This window comes from Lagopus muta, chromosome 6, assembly GCF_023343835.1.
Source record: "Lagopus muta isolate bLagMut1 chromosome 6, bLagMut1 primary, whole genome shotgun sequence".
Taxonomy (NCBI): Eukaryota; Metazoa; Chordata; class Aves; order Galliformes; family Phasianidae; genus Lagopus; species Lagopus muta.
The window spans coordinates 8,915,792-8,929,575 of NC_064438.1; the positions used below are offsets into that span (position 1 = coordinate 8,915,792).

Sequence of the window (13,784 nt, forward strand, 5' to 3'; positions counted from 1 at the left end):
CCTCGGCTCCTTTCCTCCGCCGTGCCCCGTGCCGGCCGCCTCCAAAAGCGCTTTCACGTGGGAAAGTTTGGGTCGAGAGAAGGCGGCCCTCCCTCCATAAGTAGGTCTGCGTACACCCAAGACAAATAACTGAGGGTCAGAACAAGCATGAGTCAGCAGGAACAAGGACTTCAGTGTGTGAAATAATTCGTTCCTGTTTTGTGGGATATGGAGTCCTAGAGCTGAGTGGTGTAGAGGTGTTTATGGGACGTTTGCCTTACAGCACATGGGCATTTAAATAAAGAAGAGTCTTTCCAGCGCAGGGAAGCAGTGGCAATGGAGGAACTGGGGAGCGAGATTCTCAGGGTGAGAAGACAAGTGGGGGAAGGCAGGTGCCCCAACACACCTCAGGGGTCAGGCAGTTCTGGGGCTGCCCCTGCCTTGTGCTCCCAGCCTGGCACACGAGGAAATGCTCTGTCTGTGAGCCTCAGGGTCTTGAGTAAAAGTTCCATTACCTCACACAGCTGGGGGAAAAACAGAAGGAAACAGATGAGGGTGCAAACTTCGAGTTGCAAAGACCAGGCCTTCTGAGTCTTGCATCAGCATCAACAGGTGTCACCGTGATCACATCTGTCTGTCACAGGACTTGCAAAAGAAAAAACAAAAAGACAAAAGCTATGCCCATGTATGAAAAATGGCATGTATGAAAAACACCATGGAGGTGTCAGTCCTGAGCATTTGAAAGCAAGTCAGCCATCCAAAATCATCCAAAATCATCCAAAATCAAGGATTAATCCTAAAATAATGATACTGAAAACGCCTCTTGAAAAAAGGCTAACACTGCCTGTGGATGTTTTTCCAATAGTAACTGGATGTCTTTATTAGCTGCTGCCAGGCTACAGCCAGACAAGCCATCTGCTGCCCAGGAAACTACATACTGTAAGTGTCTGTGCCTCTGACTCATAGTTGTCCTGCCCATGTGATATATGAGTAAAGGACACCTGTTGTTGGTCATTCTGTATGCCCCATGATTGCTGGTGCATTTGTCCTATTCCCTACATCTTGTTGCCCTCCTCCCTCTCCTAGCAAATTCCTAGGAATTTGCCCAAACTTAGCTGCTCCCCATCCCAGGAACCCTCTAATCATAATGGTGCCCTCCCTGCCTGCTGAACTTAGATATCTCATGGCTTCTTGGATTCCTCTTCTCAGCTTGGCAAATGGGTCCTGCCTGCACTCTTGATTTCATTTCTGTTCTAAGGGATATGAGAATTTTGATAATTTCCTCTTGTGCTATTGCTAGTTTTCTGTCAACCACAATGAAAGAACAGCAGAATCGAAGTTAAACAAGTTTCTACAGTTTTCTTTCATGGAAACGGGCTGCTCAGTGTGTCCCATGGTAAGAAAATGCTGCAGTATGAGTTCATACTATGAGGACCGGAGACTTTACATTGAAAGGTTACCTTAACAATGACTTAGCAAACAGAACAATGTTCAGAACATATATTTGACTAGCAGGTCCGGCTGCTTTCCTTTCCTATCCCTGCTCTCATAGTGGACAATTCACACTTATCACTGGAAATTGAAATTAACACTAGGCTGACAACTGTGAAATAGTATATTTTCAACAGTAGGAGCTGTTGTGCACTTCCATTAGCTCGTGCAGCACATAAAGCATTGGGCTTTGCACGTAGACTCAGAACATCCAGCAATGTCATTTAGCACCTTATTAAGCACTTAGTATCTGACCCATAAGGGAGTCTGTCAGTCCCATTTGTGGGTGGATTATACTTCTATGCAACGCGTCAAAGTCTGCAGAGTAATTTTAAATGTTCTGATTCTTGATGTAAAATGTTAGCTTTTTCTGGAACCGCCTGGATTTTGGTTCACTTCTTTCAGGTACATTTCCCACAGGTAAGTTTTGCACTATGTATAAATACTTTTTTTTTTACAATTTAAATCTTACCGCAGAAGAAGTTACCTCCTGCCTTTTACCACACAACTCAACTGATTATGCTTCTTTATATTATTCATTACATTTTGCATTCCATCGATCTGCTTTAAGCCCTGTTTTTAAGCCCTGCTTTCGAGATAATTCTGTTTGTAATGGAAAGTTGTGGTTATTCCAATGTCTGTGGTATTTAGACTGCTTTTTTACAGTCTGACGTTGTAACAAGAAGACATTCAGCAGAAATTTTAAAGATTTACTTGCATGTCAACCCCTACTGAGGAAACGATAAAAAGAAAGCACTGATTATGTATTTGTATTATTAATTTTTATTTTTAGAAAGAGGAAAATGTTGTCTGGGAGATGACTGCAGTTGGGGTGTGCGGTCATCAAAAGTAGCAAATAGTCTCTCATTCTCACTTGAAATTGTTTCATTTGTTGTAAACATACTGCTTTCATGTCAATGCTTCCTTAAAAGCTAATGGATTTTGAATTCTTTTTTTTTTTTCCTAGTAGATTCATATTATTGACTCTAATATTCATAATAACAGAACAACCAATGGATCAAATTAAATATTTTATTCTGTAATGGGCCCAATTAGTGGCATCCAAGCCATACTACACCTATTACTCAATCTTTTGATCTTTAATCAGTTGTGTGCTTGACACACATGCATTTACTTACAGAAGAGTAACAGATATTCCAAAACCAAAAAAAATACAGTTAAATGTCCAAAAGCTGTAGAGGAATTTTGTGCCAAGTGTGAAATGTGAATTGCACTGTGTCAAATACTCTCCTCTAGAAGGGAAGAATGATTCAACATTTTAAACAAAACAACAAATGAATTTAGAAAATGGTTTGAGAGCGGCTCTGAGGAGAGGGATTTGGGGGTGTCAGGTGATGAGAGATTCAACATGAGCTGGCAGTGTGCGTTTGCCACCCTGAAGGCCATCTGTATCCTGGGTTGCATTGAGAGAAATGTGACCAGCAGGGAGAGGGAGGTGATTCTGGCCCTCCACACTGCTCTTGTGAGATCCCCACCTGGAGTACTGTTTTCAGTTCTGGGGCCCCCAACACAAGAAGGATATGGAGCTGTTGGAGCAGGTCTAGAGGAGGGCCACAAAAGTGATCAGAGGCTGAAGCACCTCTCCTATGGGGAGAGGCTGAAAGAGCTGGGGCTCTTCAGCCTGGAGAAGACTCCAAAGTACCTTATAGCTGCCTTCCAGTACCTGAAGGGGGCCTACAGGAAAGCTGGAGAGGGACTTTATATCATATAATCATAGAATGGCCTGGGTTGAAAAGGATCACAATGATCATCTAGTTTCAACCCCCCTGCTATGTGCAGGGTCGCCAACCACCAGACCAGGCTGCCCAGAGCCACATCCAGCCTGGCCTTGAATGCCTCCAGGGATGGAGCATCCACAACCTCCTTGGGCAACATATTCCAGTACATCAGCACTCTGTGTGAAAAACTTCCTCCTAATATCTAACCTAAACCTCCCCTATCTCTGTTTAAAACCATTCCCCATTGTCCTATCACTATCCACCCTTCTAAACAGCTGTTCCCCCTCTTTTATATGCTTTAAACTGGAAGAGGGTAGATTTGGATTAGGTATTAGGAAGAAATTCTTTACTGTGAGAAATTCTTACTGTGACGCACTGGAACAGATCGCCCAGAGTGGTTGTGGATGCTTCTCCCTGGAGACGTTCAAGGCCGGGCTGGATGGGGCTGAGAGCAGCCTGGTCTACTGGGAGGTGTCCCTGCCTATAGCAGCGGCTTGGAACTAGATGATCTTTAAGGTCCCTTCCAACCCAAACCACTCTGTGGTTCTGTGATAACGGAAAAGAGTAATGACTCAAAAAAATGAGGCAGTTACTCCAAAGAGCGATTGAAATAACACAGAGTAAATTGTGTCTTTGTGTTGTATAAAGTCAGGAAATCAAATAGCATCCAAAACTTGTAGAAATTCCTCAAACGTGAGTATTCAGCCCTGTACTTGAATTAGACCCAGTTAAGGACTCCCAACACAGAAAACTGAGTTAAATTAAAATTCAAAAATCTTAACATTTTCTTCCTATTCTAAATAGAAGTGGCTAATTTTCTATGTTTTGGAGAGTGCTGAATGCCATTGCAGCAAATAAGCTAAAAGGCATAAAGGAGGAGAAGCGTTTATTAGGCCCAGTTTTGATAAACCACATCTTGGATAGCTGTGTTGTTAGGATTATACACTTACAAGCTGCATCTGCACACACATAAAATGCAGAATGTTTTGAAAATTACGTCTACTGACAGACAGGTCCTGCTTCACCAACCTGGTCTCCTTCTGTGACCGAGTGACCCGCCTGGCAGATGAGGGGAAGGCTGTTGATGTAGTCTACCTGAACTTCAGCAAAGCCTTTCACACTGTCTCCACAGTATTGTCCTGGGGAAAGCGGCATGGACAGTTGCACTTGGACAGGCGCACTCTTTACTGGGTAAAGAACTGACCGGAGGGCTGAGCCCAGACAGTGGTGGTGAATGGAGTTAAATCCTGCTGACAACTGGTCACAAGTAGTGGTCCCCAGAGGTTGGTACTGGGGCATGTCCTGTTCAATATCTTTATTGATGACCTGTTTGAGTGCATTGAGCGCATGCTCAGTAAGTTTGCAGATGACACCAAGTTGGCAGGAAGTATCGATCTGTCTGGGGGCAGGAAGAGCCTACAGAGGGATTTGGACAGGCTGGATAACTGGGCTGTGGCCAGTAGGAAGAAGTTCAGCAAGACCAAGTGCTGGGTCCTGGACTTCAGCCACAACAACCCCAGATAACACTACAGGCTTGGGACAGAATGGCTGGAAGACTGTGCAGAGGCAATGGGCCTGGGGGTACTGGTCCACACTCAGCTGAACGTGAGGCAGCAGTGTGCCCAGATGGCAAAGAGGGCTAGTGGCTTCCTGGCTTCTGTCAGAAATATTGTTGCTAGCAGGAGAAGGGAGGTTATCATCCCTCTGTACTCAGCTCTGGTGAGGCCGCACCATGAGTACCATATTCAGTTTTGGGCACCTCACTACAAGAAAGACATCGAGGCTCTGGAGTGTGTCCAGAGAGGGGCAACTAAGATGGTGAGGGGTCTGGAGCACAAGTCTTATGAGGAGCAGCTGATAGAGCTGGGATTGTTCAGTCTGGAGAGAAGGAAGCTCAGGAGTGACCTTACTGCTCTGTACAGCTACCTGAAGGGAGGCTATGGTCTCTTCTCCCATGTAAAAGGACAAAAGGAAGTGGCCTCAAGCTGTGCAAGAGGAGATTCAGACTGGATGTTAGGAAATACTTCTCAGGGAGAGTGGTCCCAACAACTGCGGTCCTAACAACTTCAGTCTGAAATAACATAATAGAAGTTTTCCATGAGTTTATAAATGGAACGTACCATGACATTTTATTGCACAAGGTTTTACGAGGAAGATGGGACACTTTGGTGTATTTATATTGTAAGCTGGAATCACAAGCTACATTGGAAAATTTTTTGCTGGCATTCTGCTAATTGCCGTGCTTTGTCACAGCAGCCATGTTAAATGCTAGTTTGGAACTTAAACTTACTGAGCTTGGATTTGCAGGTATTTACCTGTGATAGAAGACCACTTTGCTCTGAAGTTACATATAATTTGTCTGAAATGTTGTCTCTGTTCTAAGAAAGGGATATCACTATATTACGAGATAAACCTGTATGTGGAGCTGAAAGATCCTTAATCTGATTTATAAAAAGGAGGATTTTCTGAAAGTTGCATTTCACATCTGTTACGTAATGTCCAAATGAAATCCTTTTTAACCACCACTGATGTACGATGCCATTTTACATGGCTGTTTCAGGAGGATTTTTATTTGCTCAGGATGCACATAGAACATTCAGCAAGTAGCATTCTAATAAACTCAACTTGGCTGGTGCAAGATAAATAATGAAAGACGGAAATTTTGGCCCCCAGATGGGAAGTCGGTGGTCTGTTTTGGAACTCCCCTAAAATAAAGAATATTCTGAATTATTTGGTTTCTTCAGAAATCAGTAGTGAAACCCATACTTATATGTTTAAAATTGTTTTTCATATTACTTTTGCAGTGGAAATGCACATTATTTCATTAAGTGACAGTAAGTTTTGCATTGCCGTTGCTTTTACGTTGGGGTTTTTGTGATCATCTGTGGCTAGGGTTGGCATCTGGATTATTTGGCCCTCGAGTTCGAAGTTTCTTCCCAACTGTCAGGTATCTGTGTGTTGCAGATGGAATGTGGAACTGTGCCCAGAAACTGGGAAATGAAAGATATGGTTTAGGCATAAACTTATATGAACTTCATATAACTTCATATTATGTGCCTGGGGTTCCACATCAGTCTGCTGCGTCTCCAGACCATCCTCACTCACACAGCTAGGGCTGTGCCTAATCATACATGCAAAATTTCTGTGGCAAGCCTCGTGTTCTTTCTGTAAAGCTCCTCTAAAACAGTATCTACAGGTGGCTTGTGACATTTTCCATCCTTTTTTTTTTCTTTCTTTCTATCCTGTAAATGACGGGAGAACGAGAGTCTCTTTTCTGTAAATGCGATTTGCCAAGAGGCACTGCAAGCCTGCCGCTACCCAATAGCAGGAGCTGCCATCCGAGCCGCAGCAGTCGGCCAGATGCGGGTGCTGGTGCAGCGCTGACTGCCTGGGCTGTGGCACCACCTGCTGCTGCCGGCGTTGCTGCTCTCCTTGCGGCTGCTGACCTTGCTGCCGTTATGTAAACAGCAGTTATGCAAGGAATGCAGATTTCATCTTATATAACTGCTTGCTCCCATTCCACTTTATTTAGACTGTTGGTTCGTAAAAAGTAGAAGGGGAAGAGAGGTGTTTGTGTTATTAGAGATGTTTATCTCTGGTTCCAAAATGACTCGTTTGCCTGCTTGATCCTGTGGTGCTTCTCAATTTCACAAAATTCCAGTCTCTTCCTTCACCTGGAGGAAATTCCTTTTCGTTCAAAAACATCAGCACACATACACATGTCATATTTGTGCTCTTTTGTGAGGGTCTGAGAAAACGTCACCGATTCACAGTTCCTGCACAAGCGGAACTTAATCCAGTATGGATGCAGGGAAGGAAATTATCAAGTTTTCAGCTGCTGTCACAAGCAGAGGACCACATCCCTGTGCAAAGGTAGATTTCCACATTGCTTAAGAGCATACAAGGTCAAGATATGGAGAAAAGCCCAGTGCTCTCTCTCCAGTGGGCATCAGAGAGCTCCCAGAGGCAGTTATGTTTCTGTTGCTTTGTTCTCTCACTTGCAGGGAGAGCATTGTCAGGTGGTGTCCACCTTGTGTGCTTTCACACTGCATACACCATCAGAACTTCTGCGTGTAGTGCCTCACTCAATTCCTTCTATATTCATGCAGATCCTGCAGCTCTCACATGCCTTTCCTTTTTGATTTAGTGCCCCTGATCAATTGCTTCCTTCTTATTGTTCTTTTTCTCCCTGGGAAGGCCTTGGGTTCCATGGATACCTTGAAGGGTTGGTGGATAATGGTGTTCTGCTCATGGTTTTGCTCTGGTTCTCTAGTTGCACATCTTTGACCGTACCCCCTCGCAACCTTTTCCATTTGTTGCTAATGCCCAGCCAGCCCTAAAAGAGAAATCCATTGTGAGAAGGAGTATGAGTAGATGGTACCAAAGACAAAGCAATCCTTTCCCTGTTGTGCCTCACCTGTAATGCTAGGGTAATGTAATGTAATTTTTAACCCTGTCTGTTTTGGTGTTCACAGTGTCCTGTGGTGGTGAGCTTGTTCTACGCAGCATTGTGCCCTGTGAGCCAGCTTTGATCCAAATATCGTATGACCAGATGTAGCTCAGCTCTTTGAACTGTTAGCTCTTGCTAAGACTGCAGGCAGTGTAAGCTCATGTCTGCCACCAGTACACTGCAGAGATGTCTGCTAACTGACACACAGACAGGTCAAAGCAGTGCATTATTAAGCCAAAGGAGTGTGTCATAGATTGCCACACTCAAGCATATGGTGTTACCACAGAAGGGCAAAGGGTCTCACTGGACGGTCCCTGGACATCATAAAGCTGTTTGCTGCATTATGCTGCTGAAAAGGAGTAATTTCCACAGAGAGCAGCTCAAACATAGAGAAATCTTTCTGAGACTCGTGCAATAGAGGCCGGAGCAGAGAAAAGAAAGTGTGAAATGAAAGAGGCCCTGATTGATTAGTCAAGAGTTTGAATGGCTCATACCTGTCCTCTCCTGTATCCAAGGCATAAGCAGGGAATAAGGGAGCAAGCAGCTTTCTCAGATCCAGACAAAACTGGAGGAAAAAAAAGAGCTGTTAGACTCATTGCCTGGCTTCCTTAATTAACTACTTTCTGAATTTTGGCTACCTTTCATTTTACAAACAAAGAAATATTAGAAGAATTTAGAACTTAATAAATACTAGAGAAAAAGAGAACATTGCATTGATGTTTCTTCAACATTGATAATTCAGTCTTCAAAACTCAGATTGCAGTGTTATTTCATATAAATGAGACATAGATTTTAAACTATGACATAAATGCTAGTCCAAATAATTGGAAATTATTAATTTCTTGTAAGCAAATGTGTATTTATTTAGTAGTTAAGTGCTGAATTTGGGTATTTAGGAAAGCAGCATGAGTAAACTTCATCCATTTCTATTTCTTTGCATAAATATATGCTTTAACAGTGCATAATACACTGAACCTGGTCACATTAGGTATATCTACTGCTGATTGTCAAAATAATCTGCAAAGACTACTCCAGATGAAATTGTACACATGGGAAGAATGAAAAGTTTTTAAAGATTTAGTTACTAAGGCCATGTTCAGAGAGACGGTTGCAGAGTTGCTGGGAAGGAAAAAACACATCCATTTCTCTTCTGATGAGTAGGTGTGCTAATGTGGCTGAAGGCTAGAGAAGAAAGCCCTGAACATCTCCAATGACACTTCTGAAAAGCATGTAATGTATTTTAGTCATAAATTTTCCTTCTTGATGTTATGGAGCCACTTCTACCCCAGAGTAACGTTGATTTGGTCTCTTGTTCTGAAGAGATGCTATCTGACTAGCAGTTAGCTCAGCCATCACTTGTGAAGAACGGAATCCAGAGTTAATGCCTCAGGGCAATATTTCAGCATTTTTCAGCACCAAGGGAAGGAAAAGTTTTTCATGTGCCTTAGGGATCTGCAGGTGCCTGAGGGATGCCTTGAGTTACTTGTCACCTCAAAGCTCAAGGTGAAAAGGACTGTTTTCCTCACACATGCCAGTTGGACAGGCCAGTGCGAAATGGCTCAGGAACTGAATGAGTGTATCACCAGCTTAAAACTACTTTTGCCAGCTTTCTCCGTGGATGGGAGCAGAACTCAGAGCCTTCCTTTTCTCCCTTCTTAGTCACCACACAGCCATCATGTGAAAGATCTGTAAAACGCAGGAGAGAAACTGAAAAGCGATTCCGTCATGCTCCCAGTGCTACAGTTCTAATTTGATCACAGGCAATGAAGGCAATTCTTTTTTTTTTTTTTTTTTTTTTTTCTTTCTTTTTTTTATTTTAATAGCTTGTAGTCCATAATGGAGCACATCGTTACAAATTGTATCTACTTCTCAGAGCTTGTGTGAGCTTGGGAAATACTGCATTAAAAAGCCAAGAGAGCCACCTAGTGTTTTAAATTACAAAAGCTGAATTGTGTGCAGTTTGGACTTCTGTGCGCAAGAGACCATCTGGATGTAGTCTCCACAGTCGACAAAGGAAAAAGTCTCAACATTTCATACCCATCCCTGACATTTTTTTCTTCTTACAAGCTTTGTGAGTTTAGGGTGTGTGTGTTTAACCAGTTGTTTTCAGTAGAGTGTACTGCCTTCTACGAACTTTCTTTTTGGCAGTGTGACAAAGCAAACGTCATGCACTGCTCTTAGCTTAGTCACAATGCTGGGAAGAATCCACATAATGAGTTTATTACTTTTCTCCTCAAAAGGCTGCAACAAGTTTTAAGGGCTGTTTGTTCCCTTTCCTGTAATCAGTGTGCACATGTGCTTCCAACAGACATGCACAAAAAATACTGATTTTTCCCCATCATTTCTCAGTATGAGCTCGTACACAGTCTATGAGCATTTGTCACCTGGAGCTGTTTTCCTTACTTCATATTCACACAGTAATTTTCTGCTTCTGTGGGTAACTTCTAGGGAAAAAGAAAGAGGATTTTTACAGTTACAGGCTATGTAGTTGCAATATAACCTACACAGTGAGTGCAGATCAGCTAATGGCTACACAACAAACAGGCCAAACAGAATTTTACTGTCCTGGGGTCAAAGAAGAGCTGGGGCCACGGCTGAGCCAACCAAACAGCTTCTGCTGCCAGAAGAAGTATAGGACAGAGGGCAAAAGTGATCATCCTGGGAGCAGCCACTGATATTTCTAAGACCACCTTCTCCTTGATCTGTGGCAGAAGTCATTTTGCCACATATCCCACAGTCTCTCAGTAGAAGTTGACACTGGCTCTCTAACGTACTACAAGGGCCCAAAAAGTGCTGAAGTGTTGTCTGTTGTGTTGCCCTCAGCTGTTTACTATTTGGATGGGTTTATTTTTCCTGTACTTAGATTTAGCCCTTAGTTAATTCATTTTAACCTCAGTCAGCCCACAGAAGATGTATTTTGTCGTAAACCATGCTGCAAAAATAGAGGTTATTCTCACAGTGCAAGCTCTGGAGATTCCTTAAAATGGCTCGTGTGTCAGTCAAGAAACAATTTCCTTGCAGAGTGTTATTCATACTCAGTACCACACCTCATCTGTGTATAATCTTACACCAGTCACTCATTTGCCCATAAGCCAGTTTTCTTATCAGTAAACCACATTCATTATGTAATTATCTTTCCAGAGATAAAGAGGCTAAACCACTGTTTGTAAACCACATTCGTATGTCGTCTTGGTAAGTGCTGCAGAAAGGCTATGAGCAGTTTACTATTTCACTATCCTCACACTTTTGTAACAGTGCTGCTTAGCATCACTGGCAAATTCTAGTAATATATTTCATCTTCTACCTATTTGTTAAGAATGTTCACCGAGAATCTGTCCCAACAAATTCAAAAGTAGTTGACTGTATGTGCCCCTCACAAAGCGAGCCCTAAACGAAATGAAGTCAGTCAGACTAACTGAGCAGAGATTTGTAGAAGTAGGGCCTGACGTCAAGAAGTAAAAATCTACCAGTGTTCTGAATGATACCATTCATAGTATTCTCTTTTTTTTTTTTTTTTTCCTTTTTGCTTCTGTCCAAGTCTGATGTAATAGTATGAATTTCCAAGGCAGCACGTTGTGATTTATTTGATTTCTAATGTTCAACATTAAATCTAGCATGTGTGTAATTCAAAGGTAGGACAAACCACAAGGGTGTGGAAACTTATCTAGCCTTAGATGTTTTAAAGATAGTTCTCTAAATCTAAGCCAGTGTTCCAGCATTCCTTGTAGTCCATGAGAAGAAGCAAAACAAACACTGCCAAAAATTGGTTTTGATCTCCAGACAGGTGCCCAAAAATGCTGGAGTGAGTAACCCTCAAGAGTTGAATCCCACTCACTGGCTTACCAGGAATCTCAGACTCAGGCAGAATTGTATTATTTCTTTTGGAAGCTACTTCTGGATGGCAGTCTTAGACAGGAGGGGTTGTGTAGTAAGAATGCTGTTCTTCAGAGGAACCACTTAACAGCTGTACTCCTTTTTAGTAATTGCCCACTGTGCTCCAGAAAGGAAACCGAACGGGCCTTCTGCTTGTTTAGCCTTGTTTTGTTTGTTACTGCTGGTTCTTCTATCCACTGGATACATATTTAAAGTTTTAAAAAACACATAGGGTTTTTCAGTGATTATACTGCCAACAGTCAAAATTAAGGTTCCGATAATATCACAGTGCATTACTGCTGTATGACCGAATCCCTTCAAAGGGACTATCATATTATCACCATGACCTCAAAAAAATGCTAGTTCTGTTTAATCATTAGAACAAAGAGCCGGAGGCCAGAAAGATCATAATACAACAATTAAGGACAGAGAAGAGACAATAACATGGTTCATGGAAAACAGAGACCAGAAAAAAACTAAGTTTATGGAGTCTTTCCATTTTCCTAGCTGATATGCTGTACAAATCCATGAGAGATCCAGTTTCTCCAAAATGTAAGCTTACATTAAAGTAGACCGTGAGTCCAAGCCATCCTGTTTACAAAAGGTTTTGTCTACACAAGGAAATTGACTGATACAACTCATGCAGCTATTTCTGTGCTATTCTAAAAGCTGCAAGGAGTATTTAGGAGCAACTACTGTGGAATAGTTCATGCTACAGTAGTTACACTCATTGCATTCCCTAGAGAGAAAAAGATCCATTATAGTATTCAAAACATGAACTCATTTATATTTCTGCAGCATTTTCTCCACAACTCTATAGGCAGCCTGAAATAATATTCTGAATCACATTAGTTTCCTCTGTCTTTGAACAATTAAAACTTAGTGACATGACATGGCATGACTTAGAATGCTTAGCAAACCTTTTTGATTGGAGGCAATTGGAGTTAAACACGAGAAAAAAATAGAAATTATTACAGGGAGAAGAATTTTGAGGAACAGGAAGGACAGAAGGGGAACAGCAGCACAAGGAAAACTGGAAAGAAGCAAATTGAAGTGCAAATAACAGGGACAATCAAGATAGGAATATTACCCCAACTGAGAAACAGTCACAGCAGTAAGCCTGAGATTGTTAGCACAGTACAACAGGGTAGTTTATTCCCTTGATCTTAATTCCAGTATCCCTCTGATAACATTGTGTATCTTGCTGTAGATTAAGTGTATCATATAGTCCTAAAATTAGACAAGCAGCCATTAAGTCTGGAATTTGGCCTTCTCTGCAAAACGAATTTGCAGATCCCTTGTGTAGGTCCCAGTGAGAGGACAATGTTTTCTCCATTGTATACCCAGGTTTGTTCTGCCAGGCTTTTCACTATTTTCTTTGTTCACTCACAATACCTCGTAGCTCAGGTCTGTGACATTTCAGTGTGAGTATTTTTTATAATAAGTGTTTTATTTTGTCTGTTTTGAACAGTGCAGAGCAACTTGCTGATTGTTTCCCTAACTGTGGCTGATGCTGCTATCATTCTAGAAAAAGTAAATACTGTGGTAGCTTGAAGGAAAACCGTGTTGTTTTCACACTTAGATTTGTCATGAGCTGGAGAGCCCGTGAAATGACAAGGATTCTTACAGTACCACAAGGGTCAGTAAGAACAGAACACGGAAGCAAAGCTGCATCTATCAGATGCCCCCTGAGAGAGTGTCTGAGATGGCAAGCCCCTGATCTGTCAGCTTCCCACATAGCTCATAGATGAGTTCTGCTCACACCAGCAGGATCAGGAGCTAAGTGATTTTACAGAAGCATTGCTTGTTTTATTTTCATAATTTGGAAGCTGATAGAAGATTACATCAATCAAAAATACAATTCATTGTGGTCTTGTCTATGTAATGAAAGCTTTGATCTTTGGTGCATTCTTTATGCTGGTATATGAATATGCATGCATTTTTTCTACCAAAGCCTTTGTATCTGTAGAGAGGGTTCACTTATCTCTTTGCACAGTGAGACAAGCAGCAAACCTGGTCCAAGAGAAGCAGTAAGAATTTGTGGCCAGGAGTAAGAGGAGGGGAAGGAGATGCAGCCAACTGCTTTGGTTGCATTCAGTGGGGCATTATGGCAGCACAGGTATCTCATGTAACTGCAAGTGTTAACCACACAGTGTGTTCACTTTGTACAAAGATAGACCCTCCATGACTAGGTGAGTTCATAAAAAAAACTTCTCTGTGTTACTTGGGACATAAAAGCTCCTTAATATCAT

At 42.1% G+C, this 13,784-nt stretch overlaps 1 protein-coding gene across 1 annotated transcript in view; it reads left to right on the plus strand.

Moving 5' to 3' along the window:
- The first annotated feature begins 55 nt into the window (after positions 1-55).
- LOC125694658 (collagen alpha-1(I) chain-like) overlaps positions 56-13,784 on the plus strand; it is a 44,028-nt gene continuing 30,299 nt past the window's right edge. The window contains exon 1 of the mRNA XM_048948209.1: positions 56-918. The gene's annotated coding sequence lies outside the window, so the exon portion shown is untranslated. The remainder of the gene's footprint in view (positions 919-13,784) is intronic.